The sequence below is a fragment of the Lepidochelys olivacea genome, assembly GCF_965140295.1.
Source record: "Lepidochelys olivacea isolate rLepOli2 genome assembly, chromosome: 2".
NCBI classification, from domain to species: Eukaryota; Metazoa; Chordata; order Testudines; family Cheloniidae; genus Lepidochelys; species Lepidochelys olivacea.
Genome location: NC_140412.1, coordinates 22,145,188 through 22,164,430, shown reverse-complemented (window position 1 = coordinate 22,164,430; position 19,243 = coordinate 22,145,188).

The following is a 19,243-nucleotide window of genomic DNA, read 5'->3' as shown; positions in this document are numbered from 1 at the left end:
ATCCTGTTTCTCCTAATAAGCCTTTCTGTGTCTATGAACCTTTGAATTATGATGATTTAACTGAGCTAATTTTGTTATGCATAAATAAAATTATTTTAATAAAAAAGCTCAGCTGAACAGTTTCTACTGTCTTATAATAGTCTGGAAGGCAACATGCTGATTCTTTAAGCAGAACCTTCTGTTTAAGTATAGGACAATAGGTCTGATCCTTCAAGGTGCCACCTCCCTACTGATTTTAGGATTAGAGTATGATTTTGATTATGTGCCAACATGAGAGAGTAAGAATTCTTCTGGCACCCATGCAGTGGCTACCATGCCCTGGATCTAGGTATAGCGCAATAAGCAGGTGCTATGTGTCTGCTTTTTCCTTCCCGGTGGAGATGGTCGGGGTAAGAGGTGGACAGACTCTTGACTGGCTGAAGCCTGTTCTTGCACCATTGAAATCAACAGGAGGTTTGCCATTGACTTCAGTGGGCACAGAACCAAGCCCTTGTTGGTCAGAGCAGCTGAGCTGGCACAGAGGTGTTGTATCTAGCTGCTGGTATAGGCCAGCAGCAAGTTTCCAGCCCGCTCACAGAGCAAGGAAGAAGCAGGAACAGAATTGTGACTCAGAGAGGTGTCTGAGTCACAGTGTGTCAGGCACTGGTGCCCAGTAGTCAGGCCTAGGGGTTGGAGAGGAGGTTGGCACCAGATGTAGGGTCGGGACCAGGCCCAGGGACAGGTCAGGGTTAGAGCTGAGATCAGAGTCCATCAACAAGCCAAATCAGTACTCCAGCTGGAGTCCAGATATAAGGCAAAAGTCGAAGCTGAGTGATCAGTGTCCGAGGGTCCCAGGAGGGGGGCCAGAAGACAGAGGCAGGGCTGGAACAAGGTCAGAGTAGGGCAAAGACAAGGCTGGAGCAGGCTGGAACAGGGTTTGTGCAAGAACAGGAACTAGAACCGGATCAAGAGCAGGAGCTGGAGGGTGGTCAGATAGGAATGGAAAGAAACTGAGGCAGGCTGGAGGCACAGGGGCAGATAACCACTTGAAAACACTCCCCTTCAGAGCCCAGAGTTTGCAGTCTCTATATTCCTCTGCTCTCAGCCAATAGGTGTGAAACCCACTGACAGAATGTGTATCTCATCCCTTCTTTAGTGACCGATCCACATAGAAGATAACTTACTATTGCTACCAGTTACTCCATTAGTTCAGGTGGTAGAGGTTTGTGCTGTGGCTCTAAAGGTCCAAAACCTGGCTGAGACTCAGAAGATCTGGGGCCAGAGGTAGACAGCCGGCAGGATGTGATGGAGCTGAACGTAGCAGAAAAATCCTACCCCAGCACATGGGGGTGCTCCAAGGGTGAGCGAGCCCTGCCACAAGCTTTCATGTGATTTGAACAAAGTGGCTCCCCACTCGCAAGTTAAATCTAATTCTGCTAGAGCTCAGGCGTCCTTATAGTTGAGATTTGTAGTGCAGCCATTTGGAGCTCAGTACATACTTTTGCTAGTCCTTATTTTCCATTGTCAGCTTCTAGATCTGATGCCCAGTTTGGCAGGGAAGTCCTACTAATGCTTATTAAGTAGGATTTCTAGCGCCCACTTCTTTGGGAGGTTAACTCACCAAGCATGGAATCAAGATGTGGACAGATACTTGAAGATGAAAGAATGGTTACTTACCTTACAGTAACTGTGGTTCTTTGAGATGTTTTGGCCCTGTGGATCCCACAACCCACCCATCTTCCCCAGGATTGAGGGTGGTGAAGGAACTCACTGGTCTTGGGGCCATCCTACACCTTATGCCCTTGCTAGGAGTGGCACTATGGCATGCAGGGGGCTTGCTTGGCTCCAATGAACATTAGTGGTTTAAAGATTCTGGTGTCTCGTGCATGGGGTGCATTCACAACAAGAGTGGGATCCATGTGGACAGAACATCTCAAAGAACCACAGTTACTGTAAAGGTAAGTAACTGTTCTTTATCTGTCTAGGTGGCACTTAACATGGTGACTGAAGCTCTAAAAACACACTTCTGTGTTCCTTTGGAACTGATCATTCGAACATCTATGCAGCAAATGCAGCAACTTAAGAGAATTATATACTATTCTCTTAGCCCTGGTCTACACTGGGGTGGGGGTCGGGGATTGATCTAAGTTACGCAACTTCGGATACGTGACTAACGTAGCTGAAGTCGACGTACTTAGATCGACTTACCATGGTGTCTTCACCGCGGTGAGTCGACTGCTGCTGCTCCCCCATCGACTCTGCCTGCGCCTCTTGCGGCGCTGGAGTATAGGAGTCAACGGGAGAGCGCTCAGGAATCAATTTATTACGTCTAGACTAGATGCAATAAATCGATCCCCGCTGGATCGATTGCTGCCCGCCGATCCGGCGGGTAATGAAGACGTACACTTAGAATGGGCCATTTGTCCCTTCTCCCTCAGTTAGGTCATATAGAAGATGTTAAGGGGAAGGAACTATATCCCACATAATATTATGCTGTTTTAATCAACCAATGTTTTTCCTCTGTCAACCAATTATAAATGTAATGTTGAGCATTTTTATCAACCATCCTCTCTACAAATTCTATTATTTACTACAGAAGGACAATAACTACCCACATGGAAAATAACCAAGCCAATCAGAATTGTCTGGAAGAATACACATTTCACATACCCAGTGCACAGATGCCAATTTCACTTCCTTTTCTCCTCAAAGAAAATTGTAAAGGCTTAAAAGTACTTACAGTAGTTCTTCAACAGCACTGCAGCATGGAAGGATCAATAATAGAAAAATGGCACTTGTATGTTGTGCTAGCAAAGTAGAGTTGCAAAAGGTCCAAGGAAATGAAATGAAAAGTCTTTTTTTAAGGAGAAAAAACCCAAAATAGAATCAGAAGCAGCAAAGAAGAAAAGTTTCTCTACAAAAGAACCTCAACTCTGGGTAGATTCACAAAAAACGAATACTAAACCCTTGAAGAACAGGAGTTTGTGATTGTATGCCACCTCCTGGAGTGTCAGAAACATCAGCACACCTGCCATGACAGAGCAAAGTAATGAAACCACATGCTCCAGCAAAGCAGAGTGAAAGTGACAGAAATTCAGCATTGGGTCTTTGACTTCACAACCTCTAATGAAAAGGAATCATATTAGAAAAAATTCAACAGACAGTGAAATGTGAGACCTCTTGGGAAACAGCAATTAGTTTATAACTCCGTCACGTCTATTGGCTCAGCTGCGCAACCTTTCTGTAGAGCTAATGCGAAAGGAATCCAAGAGAACATAACATTTAAGCAGAGGAGGGAAGGCCACATGGCATTCTGATGTGTTACTCTTGATTTACTGCAGTATAATCAAGGCAATATCCAACCCTTACAGTAGTTGCCAATAATGTCAACATTTTATTTTAAAAAATTACACTGTACTGGTATCCACACTGTTTCCTGTTCTAAGTGCAGAGAAATACTTTGGTATTGCATACACCACAGCTAAGTAGTAACTGTTGGCACGTGTAAAATGATGGTTGTACAGTAATGAGAAAAGGAGGACTTGTGGCACCTTAGAGACTAACCAATTTATTTGAGCATAAGCTTTCGTGAGCTACAGCTCACTTCATTGGATGCATACCGTGGAAACTGCAGAAGACATTATATACACAGAGACCATGTGTATATAATGATACATATAATACGGTTGTTTCATGGTCTCTGTGTACATAATGTCTTCTGCAGTTTCCACAGTATGCATCCGATGAAGTGAGCTGTAGCTCATGAAAGCTTATGCTCAAATAAATTGGTTGTCTCTAAGGTGCCACAAGTACTCCTTTTCTTTTTGCGAATTCAGACTAACACGGCTGTTACTCTGAAACCTGTACAGTAATGGTGATTCTTTTTTAACTGGTACTAGATTCACTTCCCCATCTTGAACCTTTGATAACCCTCGTCCTTTTCATTGTAGCGATATCTGAAGAATAATTTTTTTTTCTAATTTATGCTATGAAAATGCAACTACCACACCCAAGAATGTCATTGAAATCAGTAATCAAAAGATGTGACCCACCCCCACTGGCACTTGTCATAGGTGAAAGCCTATGGAATCACAGATGTCCCATTGTTTCTGACCCATTGTTTCTATCCCTGGTGGTTTGCAAGATATCCTACCTAGAAATGATCACTGGTCTTACAAGCAAACCATAGAGGCCACGTAGAAGACAGGTGGTGATGTTTGCAGCATCCAATATTGCTGGTCCCGAACGGTCAAAAATCATGTCAGGCTCCCCCAAAATCATGAGCTTAGCTTGAAAATCATAAGATTAAAAATAATAATAATAAAGTTTGGATTCTTTTCTTTGCCTTCTGGTGTTTGAACCTTTATGTTACATTTTGATGACATTTTCCAGCTTTTCCCGGCAACCATGAGAGCTAGAAGTGTACTTTTTTTTTTTAATGAAAGCTGAGATTCTCACAAATCCAGCAACTGGGGCTTTATGAAACTCATCAAACAGCACAAGACCCTATTAAAACCATGAGAGTTGACAACATTGAGCATCCCAAGCAAGTCTGCCTTTGGGTTACATAGCAGGTCAGTGGAAGAATGGGAATTAGAATTTAGAGGGTCCTGACTCTCAGCTTTAGGCTTAGCCCACTAGGCCACACTGCCACCAGGCTAGCCAAAACAAATTACTGGGCTTACCAGTCTTTTACATATTTTAAAATTTTTGTTACTGGTTTGCATTGCAGGTCATTCATTTTGATAATCTCTCAGCATGAGTGTACCCTCTTGGTCACTGTATAGCAGTTGCCCAGATGGGCTACACTGACAGTCTGTACATCTTGGCAGTGGCTGAATGCACCTTGCTATTTTATGAGTGTTTTGATTTCTGTAATGTTTGGATGCTTGACTCTGGCACAGAGACCCTAACTATGGGCAAGTCACTTGATCTGTCTGTCCCTCTGTTCCCATCTGTAAAAAATGGAGGCATATTGGAAGTATAAATTAATTAATGCTTGCGAGGAACTCAGCTACTGTGGTGATGGAGGCCTTATCCTTAGTTGGGGATTGGTCCTGCTTTGAGCAGGAGGTTGGACTAGATGACCTCCTGAGGTCCCTTCCAACCCTGATATTCTATGATTCTATGATTATCAGTACACAGATAGATAGAACTGAGTGTTTCCATCTCAAAGGCTACCTCTCCTTTCACCTAGCAAGTAGCTTTCAAAAATTGTTTCCTGCATTCCTCTCCGGTGGACATTCCAGTCTCCATTACTCCACCCTGTCCACCTGTGTGAGCTCTATGCAGAAGGTTAACTAGCTGCTTGCAGGGAATAAGGCAGGGCCTCTGCAGTCTCTCAAAATCAATGGCCTGTTGCTTTATTTGTCTTACTGATACATCAGTCAGGCTGAGTGCTTCAGGTTTCTATGGTCAGATGCATCCTGCTCTATTTCAGAGTCTCAAGGCATCACTTATGTTCTTTCCACTGCAGCATAGCTTTTTGGGGGGCGGGGGGAGGACAGGAGGGGACATGGCCCTTCCTCAGCCAGATGGATCATTGTAACTCTAATGAGAAAAGGTCTCAGTAGATTATGGAGGGAGGCTCCATCTTGTTTGTGATTTGACTGCTGGCTATTTATTCATGGATGCAAATAGCTTGGTGAGTGAAGCCACTGAGAGGTAGTGGGACCCACTGCATGGAGCACTACACTGGGAGTCAAGAAATAAACATGGGTTCTAGTCCCAGCTCTGCCACTGACTTGCTGCCTGATCTTGGGCAAGTCACTTCAGTTCTGATTCTCCTCTATTTTTTGTCTTGTCTGTTTAGAGTGTAAGATCACCAAGGCAGGGATTGTCTCTCACCATGTGTTGTTATTTGGGGGCCCAGTTTCAGTTCCAGCATGCAGCTTGGTGTACAGGATGTTACTGTGTGTCAAGCTGCCTGGCTACAGATTTACATGTTGGCTTGGGCACAGTCATCTGTTGTTTAGCCAAGCCCTAAGTTACCTTCCTTCACCACAGCTCTACTTTGTCATACAGCCTCCTTGTGGCCCTTTAGTTTCTGCAGCATGTGAGGTTTCAACTAAAGTAATACAAGTTTTAAGCCCTCTGGTTACAAGGAAAACCTTCCAGAAATGATGCTATATTCCTGCGTGCCTGACCAACCAATGCCACAGACAGCAATGGCGGCTCGAGGACCAGTGGGAATTTATCTGAAGAGGGCATTTACACAGAAGCCTAATAATGACAGTTTAAGTAGCAGTGTTGTTAACTGTTTCACGGCTAACCATTTCAGCAGAAACATCAAGCAAAGGTGCTTTGTTAGGGAAGGAAAGGCTCAACGGATCCATAGTCTTGTGGCCTGCCACCCCTCCCCCCGCCTCTCAGCTTCAATTGCTCTCTGTAAAAGTGAAGTCCTGAGACGAATAGGTATGGAGCAGGAGAGAAGAGTACTTCTGGTTATGGAGAAGAATCTAGAGTCTAGATGCTCTTCTGCCAAAGATTTGCTTTGCTGTTTCTGCTGGGTGTAAGGGCCTTGCTTTCATAAAATCATAGAATCATAGAATATCAGGGTTGGGAGGGACCTCAGGAGGCCATCTATTCCAACCCCCTGCTCAAAGCAGGACCAATCCCCAAATAAATCATCCCAGACAGGGCTTTGTCAAGCATGACCTTAAAAACTTCTAAGGAAGGAGATTACACCACCTCCCTAGGTAACGCATTCCAGTGTTTCACCACCCTCCTAGTGAAAAAGTTTTTCCTAATATCCAACCTAAATCTCCCCCACTGCAACTTGAGACCATTACTCCTCGTTCTGTCATCTGCTACCACTGAGAACAGTCTAGAGCCATCCTCTTTGGAACCCCCTTTCAGGTAGTTGAAAGCAGCTATGAAATCCTCCCTCATTCTTCTCTTCCACAGACTAAACAATCCCAGTTCCCTCAGCCTCTCCTCATAACTCATGTGTTCCAGTCCCCTAATCATTTTTGTTGCCCTCCGCTGGACTCTCTCCAATTTTTCCACATCCTTCTTGTAGTGTGGGGCCCAAAACTGGACACAGTACTCCAGATGAGGCCTCACCAATGTCGAATAGAGGGGAACAATCACGTCCCTCAATCTGCTGGCAATGCCCCTACGTATACATCCCAAAATGCCATTGGCCTTCTTGGCAACAAGGGCACACTGTTGACTCATATCCAGCTTCTCGTCCACTGTAACCCCTAGGTCCTTTTCTGCAGAACTGCTGCCAAGCCTTTCGGTCCCAAGTCTTTAGTGGTGCATTGGATTCTTCTGTCCTAAGTGCAGGACTCTGCACTTGTCCTTGTTGAACCTCATCAGATTTTTTTTGGCCAAATCCTCTAATTTGTCTAGGGCCCTCTGTATCCTATCCCTACCCTCCAGCGTATCAACCTCTCCTCCAAGTTTAGTGTCATCTGCAAACTTGCTCAGGGTGCAATCCACACCATCCTCCAGATCATTTATGAAGATATTGAACAAAACCGGCCCCCGGACCGACCCTTGGGGCACTCCACTTGATACCGGCTCCCAACTAGACATGGAGCCATTGATCACTACCCGTTGAGCCCGACAATCTAGCCAACTTTCTAGCCACCTTATAGTCCATTCATCCATCCCATACTTCTTTAACTTGCTGGGAAGAATACTGTGGGAGACCATGTCAAAAGCTTTGCTAAAGTCAAGGAACAATATGTCCATTGCTTTCCCCTCATCCACAGAGCCAGTTATCTCATCATAAAAGGCAATTAGATTAGTCAGTCATGACTTGCCCTTGATGAATCCATGCTGACTGTTCTTGATCCCTTTCCTCTCCTCTAAGTGCTTCAGAATTGATTCCTTGAGGACCTGCTCCATGATTTTTCCAGGGACTGACGGGAGGCTGACTGGCCTGTAGTTCCCAGGATCCTCCTTCTTCCCTTTTTTAAAGATGGGCACTACATTAGCCTTTTTCCAGTCATCCGGGACCTCCCCCAGTCACCATGAGTTTTCAAAGATAATGGCCAATGGCTCTGCAATCACATCCGCCAACTCCTTTGGCACTCTCGGATGCAGCATATCCGGCCCCATGGACTTGTACTCGTCCAGCTTTTCTAAATAGTCCCGAACCACTTCTTTCTCCACAGAGGGCTGGTCACCTCCTCCCCATGCTGTGCTGCCCAGTGCAGCAGTCTGCAAGCTGACCTAGTTCGTGAAGACAGAGGCAAAAAAAGCATTGAGTACATTAGCTTTTTCCACATCCTCTGTCACTAGGTTGCCTCCCTCATTCAGTAAGGGGCCTACACTTTCCTTGACTTTCTTCTGTTTGCTAACATACTTGAAGAAACTCTTCTTGTTATTCTTAACATCTCTTGCTAGCTGCACCTCCAGGTGTGATTTGGCCTTCCTGATTTCACTCCTGCATGCCCGAGCAATATTTTTATACTCTTCCCTGGTCATTTGTCCAACCTTCCACTTCTTGTACGCTTCTTTTTTGTATTTAAGATCAGCAAGGATTTCCCTGTTAAGCCAAGCTGGTCACCTGCCATATTTACAATTCTTTCTACACATCGGGATGGTTTGTCCCTGTAACCTCAATAAGGATTCTTTAAAATACAGCCAGCTCTCCTGGACTCCTGTCCCCCTCATGTTATTCTCCCAGGGGATCCTGCCCATCAGTTCCCTGAGGGAATCAAAGTCTGCTTTTCTGAAGTCCAGGGTCCATATTATGCTGCTCTTTCTTCCTTCTGTCAGGATCCTGAACTCGACCACCTCATGGTCACTGCCTCCCAGGTTCCCATCCACTTTTGCTTCCCCTACTAATTCTTCCCGGTTTGTGAGCAGCAGGTGAAGAAGAGCTCTGCCCCTAGTTGGTTCCTCCAACACTTGCACCAGGAAATTGTCCCCTTCACTTTCCAAAAACTTCCTGGATTGTCTGTGCACTGCTATATTGCTCTTCCAGCAGATATCAGTGTGGTTGAAGTCTCCCATGAGAACCAGGGCCTGCGATCTAGTAACTTCTGTTAGTTGCCAGAAGAAAGCCTCGTCCACCTCATCCCCCTGGTCCGGTGGTCTATAGCAGACTCCCACCATGACATCACCCTTGTTGCTCACACTTCTAAACTTAATCCAGAGACTCTCAGGTTTTTCTGCAGTTTCATACCGGAGCTCTGAGCAGTCACACTGCTCTCTTACATACAATGCAACTTCCCCACCTTTTCTGTCCTGCCTGTCTTTCCTGAACGGTTTATATCCATCCATGACCGTACTCCAGTCATGGGAGTTATCCCACCAAGTCCCTGTTATTCCAAGCACATCATAATTCCTTGACTGTGCTAGGACTTCCAGTTCTCCCTGCTTGTTTCCCAGGCTTCTTGCATTTGTGTATAGACACTTGAGGTAACTTGCTGTTTGTGCTGCTTTCTTAGTATGAGGCAGGAGCCCTCCCCTTTCACATTCTCCTGCTCATGCTTCCTCCCAGTATCCCACGTCCCCACTTACCACAGGGCTTTGGTCTCCTTCCCCCGGTGAACCTAGTTTAAAGCCCTCCTCACTAGGTTAGCCAGCCTGCTTCTGAAGATGCTCTTCCCGCTCTTCGTTAGGTGGAGTCCGTCTCTGTCTAGCACTCCTCCTTCTTGGAACACCATCCCATAATCAAAGAATCTAAAGCCTTCTCTCCGACACCATATGCATAGCCATTCATTGACTTCCACGATCCGACAGTCTCTACACAGGCCTTTTCCTTCTATGGGGAGGATGGACAAAAACACCACTTGCACCTCAAACTCTTTTATCCTTCTTCCCAGAGCCACGTAGTCCGCAGTGATCCACTCAAGGTCTTTCTGTTATTTATTCGGTTCCTGCATTGTCCAGACAGCTGTTGCAGGAATACATTTGTGTACTAATTGCACCAGTCAATTAGCTCCACCATTATGGTAGTTAGTGTTGCTGTGAGACATCTATGTACTCATTTTGTATCACAGATCTTTGAAATGTGCCAGGAAGCTGCAATGTTTTCATTGTAACAGCATCACAAAACACCAGAAATTTTGAAAGACAGAAGGGTTTACAGGAACTTAACTGTAATCATAATTAATTGAAAATACAATAGAGTATAACCCTGTCTAGCTGCAATGTTTCAGGCACTTCAAAAACTTCGGGAAAGGGGTTTTTCAAATAATTAGAGGAGTATTCAATGCACACACAGGGACATAACTGTGTTTCAGTTAAGTGGAGTATGGATTCACAGGACTGTACTCTATTCTCTGTATTTCATTCATGTGTTGGAATGCATTGTGAATTAGGAGATCTGACTTTATTTCCTGGCTCTGCCACAGACTTCTTGTGTGTCGTTTGACAGATCACTTGGGGACAGATTTTCAAATACTCAGCATCAATGACTGGGGTCAGATTTTCAAAAGAGCTGCGGTCCCATTTAGGCAGCTAAATGCAGTAGAGATTTTCAAGGTCCTTGGCAATCAATGCACTGATGCACTGTATGAAAAAATCCAGCCACTAATTTTGGTACCTAACCAGGAGCTGAGCTCCTTTAAAAATCTAGCCCCTCCTAGGAGTGTTGTGAGGATAAATTCATTAGTGTTTGTGAAGTTACTGTGGTGATAGTGGCCATATAAATAAACAGTTAGATAGACTTGGTATTAACACTGTATTCTGAATCCATGTTTTGACTTTACATCTAATCAGAAAATTCAAAAGTATTGGAAAAAGATGAGGGGTTGAATGTAGCAAGATTAACGGTGTGCTCCAAAACAGTGTGGATAAATATTTGTGCTGTACTTTTCATTCTTCTGAGATTTGAGAGATCTCAGTCCATGTCTATACTACAAAATTAAGTCCATCTAATTTACGTCAGCACACAGCTGCCACAATAATTACATCGCGTGTTGTCACGGTTCCTCCCCCACTCTGAACTCTAGGGTACAGATGTGGGGACCTGCATGAAATATCTCCTAAGCTTATCTTTACCAGCTTAGGTCAAAACTTCCCCAAGGTACAAAATATTACATCCGTTATCCTTGGACTGGCCGCTACCACCACCAAACTAATACTGGTTACTGGGGAAGAGCTGTTTGGACGCGTCCTTCCCCCCAAAATACTTCCCAAAACCTTGCACCCCACTTCCTGGACAAGGTTTGGTAAAAAGCCTCACCAATTTGCCTAGGTGACTACAGACCCAGACCCTTGGATCTTAAGAACAATGAACAATCCTCCCAACACTTGCACCCCCCCCTTTCCTGGGAAATGTTGGATAAAAAGCCTCACCAATTTGCATAGGTGACCACAGACCCAAACCCTTGGATCTGAGAACAATGAAAAAGCATTCAGTGTTTTACAAGAAGACTTTTAATAAAAAATAGAAGTAAATAGAAATAAAGAAATCCCCCCTGTAAAATCAGGATGGTAGATATCTTACAGGGTAATTAGATTCAAAAACATAGAGAACCCCTCTAGGCAAAACCTTAAGTTACAAAAAATATACACAGACAGAAATAGTTATTCTATTCAGCACAATTCTTTTCTCAGCCATTTAAAGAAATCATAATCTAACACATACCTAGCTAGATTACTTACTAAAAGTTCTAAGACTCCATTCCTGTTCTGTCCCTGGCCAAGACGACTACAGACAGACACAGACCCTTTGTTTCTCTCCCTCCTCCCAGCTTTTGAAAGTATCTTGTCTCCTCATTGGTCATTTTGGTCAGGTGCCAGCGAGGTTACCTTTAGCTTCTTAACCCTTTACAGGTGAGAGGAGCTTTCCCCTGGCCAGGAGGGATGTCAAAGGGGTTTACCCTTCCCTTTATATTTATGACACGTGTGCATGTCTACGTTTTTCTCCTTGCGTCAGCTGTGCGCATCCTCACCCAGAACGCTTGTATCAATTGTACTGTCAGTATAGGGCATTGTGGGAAGGCTCCTGAAAGCCAGGAATAGTCGACATAAGCAACGCAGTATCTACACTGACACTGTGTTGACCTAACTACATCAAACTTGACTATACGCCACTCATGGAGGTGGAGTTATTAAGTCAGTGTAGCAGGGCAGTTACATTGGTGGGAGCAAAATTTAAGTATAGACACTTCCATACTTAGGTCAACATAAGCACCTTGCATTGACCTAACTCTATAGTATAGACCAGGCCTAATATACAGTGGTTCTTCATAGATCTAATGCCTCATGCTCTTGAAGGCCTGTGGGAAGTTGCCTGAGATCTCAAGTCTTCTCAGATTTGTGGCTTTATTAGTTTGTCTTTTTGACTGTTTGCTTTAACTTTTCAAAAGTAAAAACATCTTGGGAAAAGAAAGGGATTTTTTTACTGCAAAGCTACTTCTTTGCAATCTCAGAAAGGATTCAGGAGGACAATTTGTGGACAGTGTGCTTTATTTTCAAAAAATTGGGACAAAGTAGTTATGGCTTTAATGGTCAGGTTATCTTTCAGTTTAAATATATACATAAATCTTAATAGATTTGCTGTTTTTTAAAGAAGCTGGAAGAAATTGACGGATAGGATTTTGCAAGGGAACATGATAAATAATATAGAATCAACTGTTAAAAAAGAAAGTTAGAACCTTGGAAAAATTTGGCCAATTTCTTTTCTTTTCTTTTCTTTTCTTTTCTTTTCTTTTCTTTTCTTTTGACTTTAATGCAGCTTTGTGCAGCCTGGCTTGGGAGAGGACCAGCAACTGACATGCTGAAAGGCTGTAAGAGATGCTGTTTCCACTGGGTCAGTCTCCTCTAGTGTACACAGGGGTAACCAGCTGAAGTTCATGGAATTACATTGGTGAGAGAGGTGAATGTGACTCAGTGTTTCCAATCTAATTAGGAACAGGAAGTGCTGTACATCTGAAGGGAAACCCCGGTCTCATACTGTGTCTGACCCAATTTTTGCAGACTATAAGGCAAGTCCTGTGAAGTGTTGAGTCCCTTCTGGGGTGTCTTTAAACCCCCCCCCCCCCCGCACCCCTGCACTGCTTTCATTAGGAGCAGAGGGCACTCAAAACCTCCAAGCTAGAGCGGTATGGATGGTGAGACAGATGAGAGAACTATCCAAACTTTTGACTCCCTATCCAAACCTAAAGAAACCCTTGGACTCTTTTGATGTTCACCCATCACTGATAATGCAGTACATCCTAGTAGCTATAATGCTGATAGAACAGGTGCCAGCTCTTTCCAAGACTGTAGGTGTCACCTGAGCACTGAAAGATTCCTAGCTGGAAGCAAGACCAGCTCAGCTGTAGATTAGCATTATCCAAGATAGATGTTAGACTTGTCAGAATGTGTTTAGTGTTCAGACTCTATAACATGCTTGTAAGTTGCTGCGTGCACTAATCTTACGTGTGATGTCTGTATCCCATACTATAGAAAAGTTTTGCTTTATAACTTTAAAAAATGCCTGTTCTGAATCTGTGAACTCAGGCAGGAGGAGTGGTTCCCCTGTTCTTCAAAAGGGCTATCAAAACTAAGTGGGCCATTGTGAAGCTACTGGCCATCTCACACCTGTAAAAGTGCTACATACAAGAAAGCTCATCCCATCAGCTGAAATTCTGACATGAAAATTCTTCATCTCTTTGCTTTTTGGACTCTCCTAGAGCTGGAGCTAGGAGACAAAAGCTGAGATCCTAGGGTCAACCTGGGTTAGCCTGAAAAGACTTTCAGTGCTGACAGCATACTACAGCTCTGTTACCTTCTGGAACCATAGGTTGTAACTCATTTTTGTATATCTGTTGTCTGTTAACCTGTAAATAACTCTAATTTCTTCTTCCTAGTTAATAAACCCTTAGTTAATTTACTATAGGATTGGCTCCCAGTGTTGTCTTTGGTGTGAGATCTGAGGTACAAGATGACCTGGGGTAAGTGACAGGTCTCTTGGGACCGGAAGAAACCTGAATATTTTGTGATGTTTGGTGTAAGTGACAATTTATCACTAAGTCCAGCTTGCCTGGGTGGCAAGATAGACTGGAGCGCCCAAGGGGACTGTCTGTGACACCATGTTAAAACTATTCCAGTGCTTCAGGAATTCACATTTGTTGCTTCGTTGGTGAAATCTAATTCTAGAACATACCACTGGTTCAGGGTGTCTGCCCTGGTTTTTGACAGTCTGCCCTGAGATTGGCACTCATGGTTGTGAACCACTCCAGACAACACGACAGTAGCTCTGAAGGTTCAATATCCTGATGAGTGACACATTGTGGCATGCATATGAGTAAAAGGCAGTCACCCTGTGCTGCATAGAACATCAGGGGTCTGATCCTGTTCCCACTGTAGTCAATGGCAGAACTTCCATTGTCTTCGGTGGGGCAGGATCAATCCCCTAAGAGCACAGAAATGTCATGGAACACTTCAGGCACTGCTTAGGCTGGGGCATGCCAAAGAGAATGGGCTGGAAAGGCAGTGTAATCAGGGTTGCAGAATCCTAAGAAGTCGTCAGCAGAAGTCTTACATGCCATACATTCTAGAGACCCTGACAGTATATTTCACTTTCCTACCATCATGGAGACTGTATATCAGGTCTTCAGATTAGTCATTGTACAACAGGTCACATTCTTCTGCCATCTCATTTGCATATAGTTCTCCCCATATTTGTATTGTGATGTATTGTATTTGTTCATAGAATTAGTTACTGATTGCAAAAAGAATCTCTGCACTTCGCTGTGTACTCTTTATGAACATGACAGAGAGTATTTGAGGCACTCTGTATACAACAAGCTATCAGGTCTGCAGCATGCTCTTTCCTTTCAAACACCTTGGTGTATATTTTCTATGCACTATGTTATAACCAGAGATGCACTCGAACCAAAATCTTGGATCCAGACACCCATACTGCCAAGGTTCCTCCCCCACTCTGAATGCTAGGGTACAGATGTGGGGACCTGCATGAAAACCTCCTAAGCTTATCTTTACCAGCTTAGGCCAAAACTTCCCCAAGGTACAAAATATTCCACCCTTTGTCCTTGGATTGGCCGCTACCACCACCAAACAAATACTGGTTACTGGGGAAGAGCTGTTTGGAAACGTCTTTCCCCCCAAATACTTCCCAAAACCTTGCATCCCACTTCCTGGACAAGGTTTGGTAAAAAGCCTCACCAATTTGCCTAGGTGACTACAGACCCAAACCCTTGGATCTGAGAACAATGAAAAAGCATTCAGTTTTCTTACAAGAAGACTTTTAATAGAAATAGGAGTAAATAGAAGTAAAGAAATCCCCTCTGTAAAATCAGGATGGTAGATACCTTACAGGGTAATTAGATTCAAAAACATAGAGAACCCCTCTAGGCAAAACCTTAAGTTACAAAAAAGATACACAGACAGAAATAGTTATTCTATTCAGCACAATTCTTTTCTCAGCCATTTAAAGAAATCATAATCTAACATATACCTAGCTAGATTACTTACTAAAAGTTCTAAGACTCCATTCCTGGTCTATCCCCAGCAAAAACAGCATATAGACAGACACACAGACCCTTTGTTTCTCTCCCTCCTCCCAGCTTTTGAAAGTATCTTGTCTCCTCATTGGTCATTTTGGTCAGGTACCAGCGAGGTTACCTTTAGCTTCTTAACCCTTTACAGGTGAGAGGATTTTTCCTCTGGCCAGGAGGGACTTTAAAGGGGTTTACCCTTCCCTTTATATTTATGACACATACTTTTATCAGCTGAGGCTCTGCTCTAATTACAGTCTCCACACAAACTTTCTAGTTGTTCCTGATGGAGAGATTACGGCTTGTAGAAACTTTTTCATCCTTTCTTCTTCCAACGTTACAGCCCCATGCTAACAGGAACACAGATCACTTACAGCTATTTTAATTAGTTGAACCTGGGAGATTTGCCTCAGCTTCACGAATGGCTCTCTGCAAAAGCTACCAAGCTTTGCCAGAACTTGTCAATTCTCTAGTAACTTCTAAATTGAAAAGCTCTGACTGTTCCACTGTTTCCTATTAATTGAACAGTGACCTGCATTGGCCTATCTGCCGGATGGAATTTGATGTCTAATTACTGGGCTAATTTGGGGACCCTGTCTTTCAGAATGATGTGTCTGTCACAGCATGAAATCTTCCCATTTTTCAGCTTTCAAAGAACTGCCACTTACCTCCCTGCCCCAGGAGGAGTCAGTTTCCTCACATAGCCGTTTCCCTTTGCTTCCTTAACTGCTAATGTACTTCTGGCATGAAGCTGGATGCTGCATCAAGAGCCATGTAGAACGGTTTCTGTCTGTAACAAAGGGAATGCCGCTAAAAGGGGTTCCTTGATTGAAATTAAGATTGAAGTTTCATTCTGTTTAATTGCTAGATTAGCATCTAAAATGAAATAGGATTTTCCAAGAGAGGCAGAAAGCATCCCAAGTTTCCGTTTCAACCTCTTGTATCACGCTGTGCAGTTCACTCTTCATTTCCTCTTGTCATTCACAAATCATGACCCCTATCGACAGGGACCAGCTACAGACTTACTTTCCCAAAGATGCTTTAAAAATACGTGCAATAACTTAGAATCTGTTATCAAGCTGTGCAGAGGGCCAATGGGGATTCGGGCTTGCTGACAGTTATTAAACATACTGATTCAGAATTATTAAGTTGCACATATCATCAGCCTAGCCAATTTAACCTCACGTACTTGCTGCTGTCTTTCACCCTCCCTCTGCCTTCCCTCCTATTCTTTGTTACGCTCTCTTTTTGCATTTTGCCTTCAGTTAGGTCCCTGCTCCTGCAATAAGCTCAGCTTGGATGGATCCCTGCAGCAGCACTGAGCCGCATAAAAGACAATGGAACTCTGTGTGGAGTTCATTGCAGAATGGGGGCCTTAAAATATAAAATCTTAGGAGCAAGCATCACTTCTTGTATATGTACAGCTCCCAGCACAACAGGGCCTCTATCCTGTTTAGAGCCTTTGGGTACTACTACATTGTTAATGAAAGTGTTATAGTGCTATTATTTAAGGCATAGGTTATTCATGTAATTCATTTTTTCAGGTACAGGTTGTTTATTTTGTCAGTGGTTTTTATTATGAATTTGTGATATTGTAGTATGATTGGTGGAGGAATGTATGGCAAATACAATCTTCATTGCTAATACTGACAGGAATGAATATTTGCTCAGTGCTTGGCAACTGTGATCTGTTTTTGATGTGCTAAGTGTCATTATTGTTGTTGATTATTGTGGAGGTAAATGGAATTGACAAATACTTCCCATTTTATCATCAACAAAATCTGAACACCACGGAATAGGCTGCTGGAGTAGCAAATGAGTTTTGTGAGACACATGTGTGGATTCATTCCAGAGTCCCTTCATACTGAAATATAGGGCAACAAAATCCCTCACATAGCACTGTATCCTGAGAGGTGCTGAATGGCCTGGATTTCCAGTGAAGTCAGTAAGAGTTGAGAGGAAATAGCACCTCTCAGACGGTGCTTACTAATGGCACTGAGCTTCTGGGGGTTCAGGGCAATAGATGGGCTCATCAAATGGGAATTTATGAGCCTAAATGGTGATTTGAGCAACAGACATGGAATGTGGACTTCCCAACAAGGCCCCACTCTGAAAACTAGGCCCAGTATTTTCTGTCAGTGTTTTTTCTGTTGACATCATCAATACCTGGGGCCTCACTCAAAGCCCCCTGAAGTCAATGGGAACCTTGCCATTGCCTTGGGACCAGGCCTCTGTTTTGTACCACATGCACGCAGGTAGCAGGAAATGGGGTACAGGCTGTAGCAGCTAGCAGCAGTAATGTCTTCAACAAAATTTGGGTCAGGTTCTTCCCTCCCAACCCTATGTCCCCGCTGAGTTATATCATAAAAATATTCCTGACTGTGAGATCTGGCACTGGTGAAAGCCCCATCACTTGGGCCATTTCAAACTGAATTGGGCACAGCGCTTGAAAGGACACTGCAGGGAACATTCCTGAACTGGTGGGGGAATGGGCTAGATTACCTAAAAGATTCTTTCCATCAGGGCTGGAGAGGGAAGAGCCATAAAACAGAGAACATTGGAGCCCTGAGTGGAATCCCTTTGGCAAACTAGAGTAAGTCAGACTCTAGACACTCAAGTATTGGGGATGGGGGGCTTTCTGCTATATAAAAATGGAAGTTCTCCTATTTTTAGAATATGTACAGCTCTTATAATTCATACCACAACAATAACATATTCCAGCAACAATATAAAAACAGGTCTAACATCCACCTGAAAGGTTGTTCCATTTGTGTGACGTTATCTGATTAAAATATGACCATATAGATCATTGTTGCAAGCACTGTTATATATTTGCAGCAAATCTTGTACAAAGGTTGTCAAGTGAGGTGTCTATGAAAGGTTATGATTTGCTGGTTATGATTATGCTATCTGTATCCAGGTATCATTTTTGTATTTGTTATGATATTGGCTCTATACCTGGATTTCAAATGTTTGCTCCTGGGGTAACGCCCACAAGGTAGGTAGCACATCTTGGAGGGACTATTCAAATGGAGTGGCCCATCAAAAGAACATTTAACTGACAATGAACCATGGGAGATATCTATCTACACTTAATGGAATTTCCTGCTGTGACTAGGTGAAATGCATGGACATGGGACTTGCCCGTGTGACTCCAAACTCCATCTTGTTACTGTAATTTTCCACAGTAAGAACAATGGGTTTCCTGTCACATGGCAGAGAATATAAAAGGCCCTGGAAAGCCCTCCATTTTGCCTCTATCCTGCTCAAATCTCTGGACTGTGGACTTACACTAATGGGAGCATTCTAACCAAGGGACTGAGGTCCTTCCAGTGATTTGGAAGCAACCAAAGACTTAATAAGCCAGCATGACTTATTAAGTCATCACTGCTGCAAGCCTGAACCAAGAACTTTCCAATTGTATGTATTTGATTCCTTTAACCAGTTTTAACTCTCACCTTTCTTTCTTTCTTTTGAATAAATCTTTAGATTTTAGATACTAAAGGATTGGCATCAGCATGATTTTTGGGTAAGATCTGAGTTATATATTGACCTGGGTGTGGCTGCTCCTTTGGGATCAGAAGAAACTATCAGTTAATGAGACTGGTGGTAAAGAACCACTCATATCTAAATCCAGTGTTTTTGGTGGTGACATAAGATCTGGAATGCCTAAGGAAACTGCTTTTATGACTTCTTGTTAGCCAGTTTGGTGAAACAGAAGTTTACTTTTGTTGCTGGTTTGGTATAGCTTATGGAAGAACAGCCACCAGTTTGGGGTTATATTTGCCCTGTTTCTCAGCAGTTTGTCCTGAGTTTGGCGTTCTCAGTTGTGATCCGCTGAGGCACGGTTA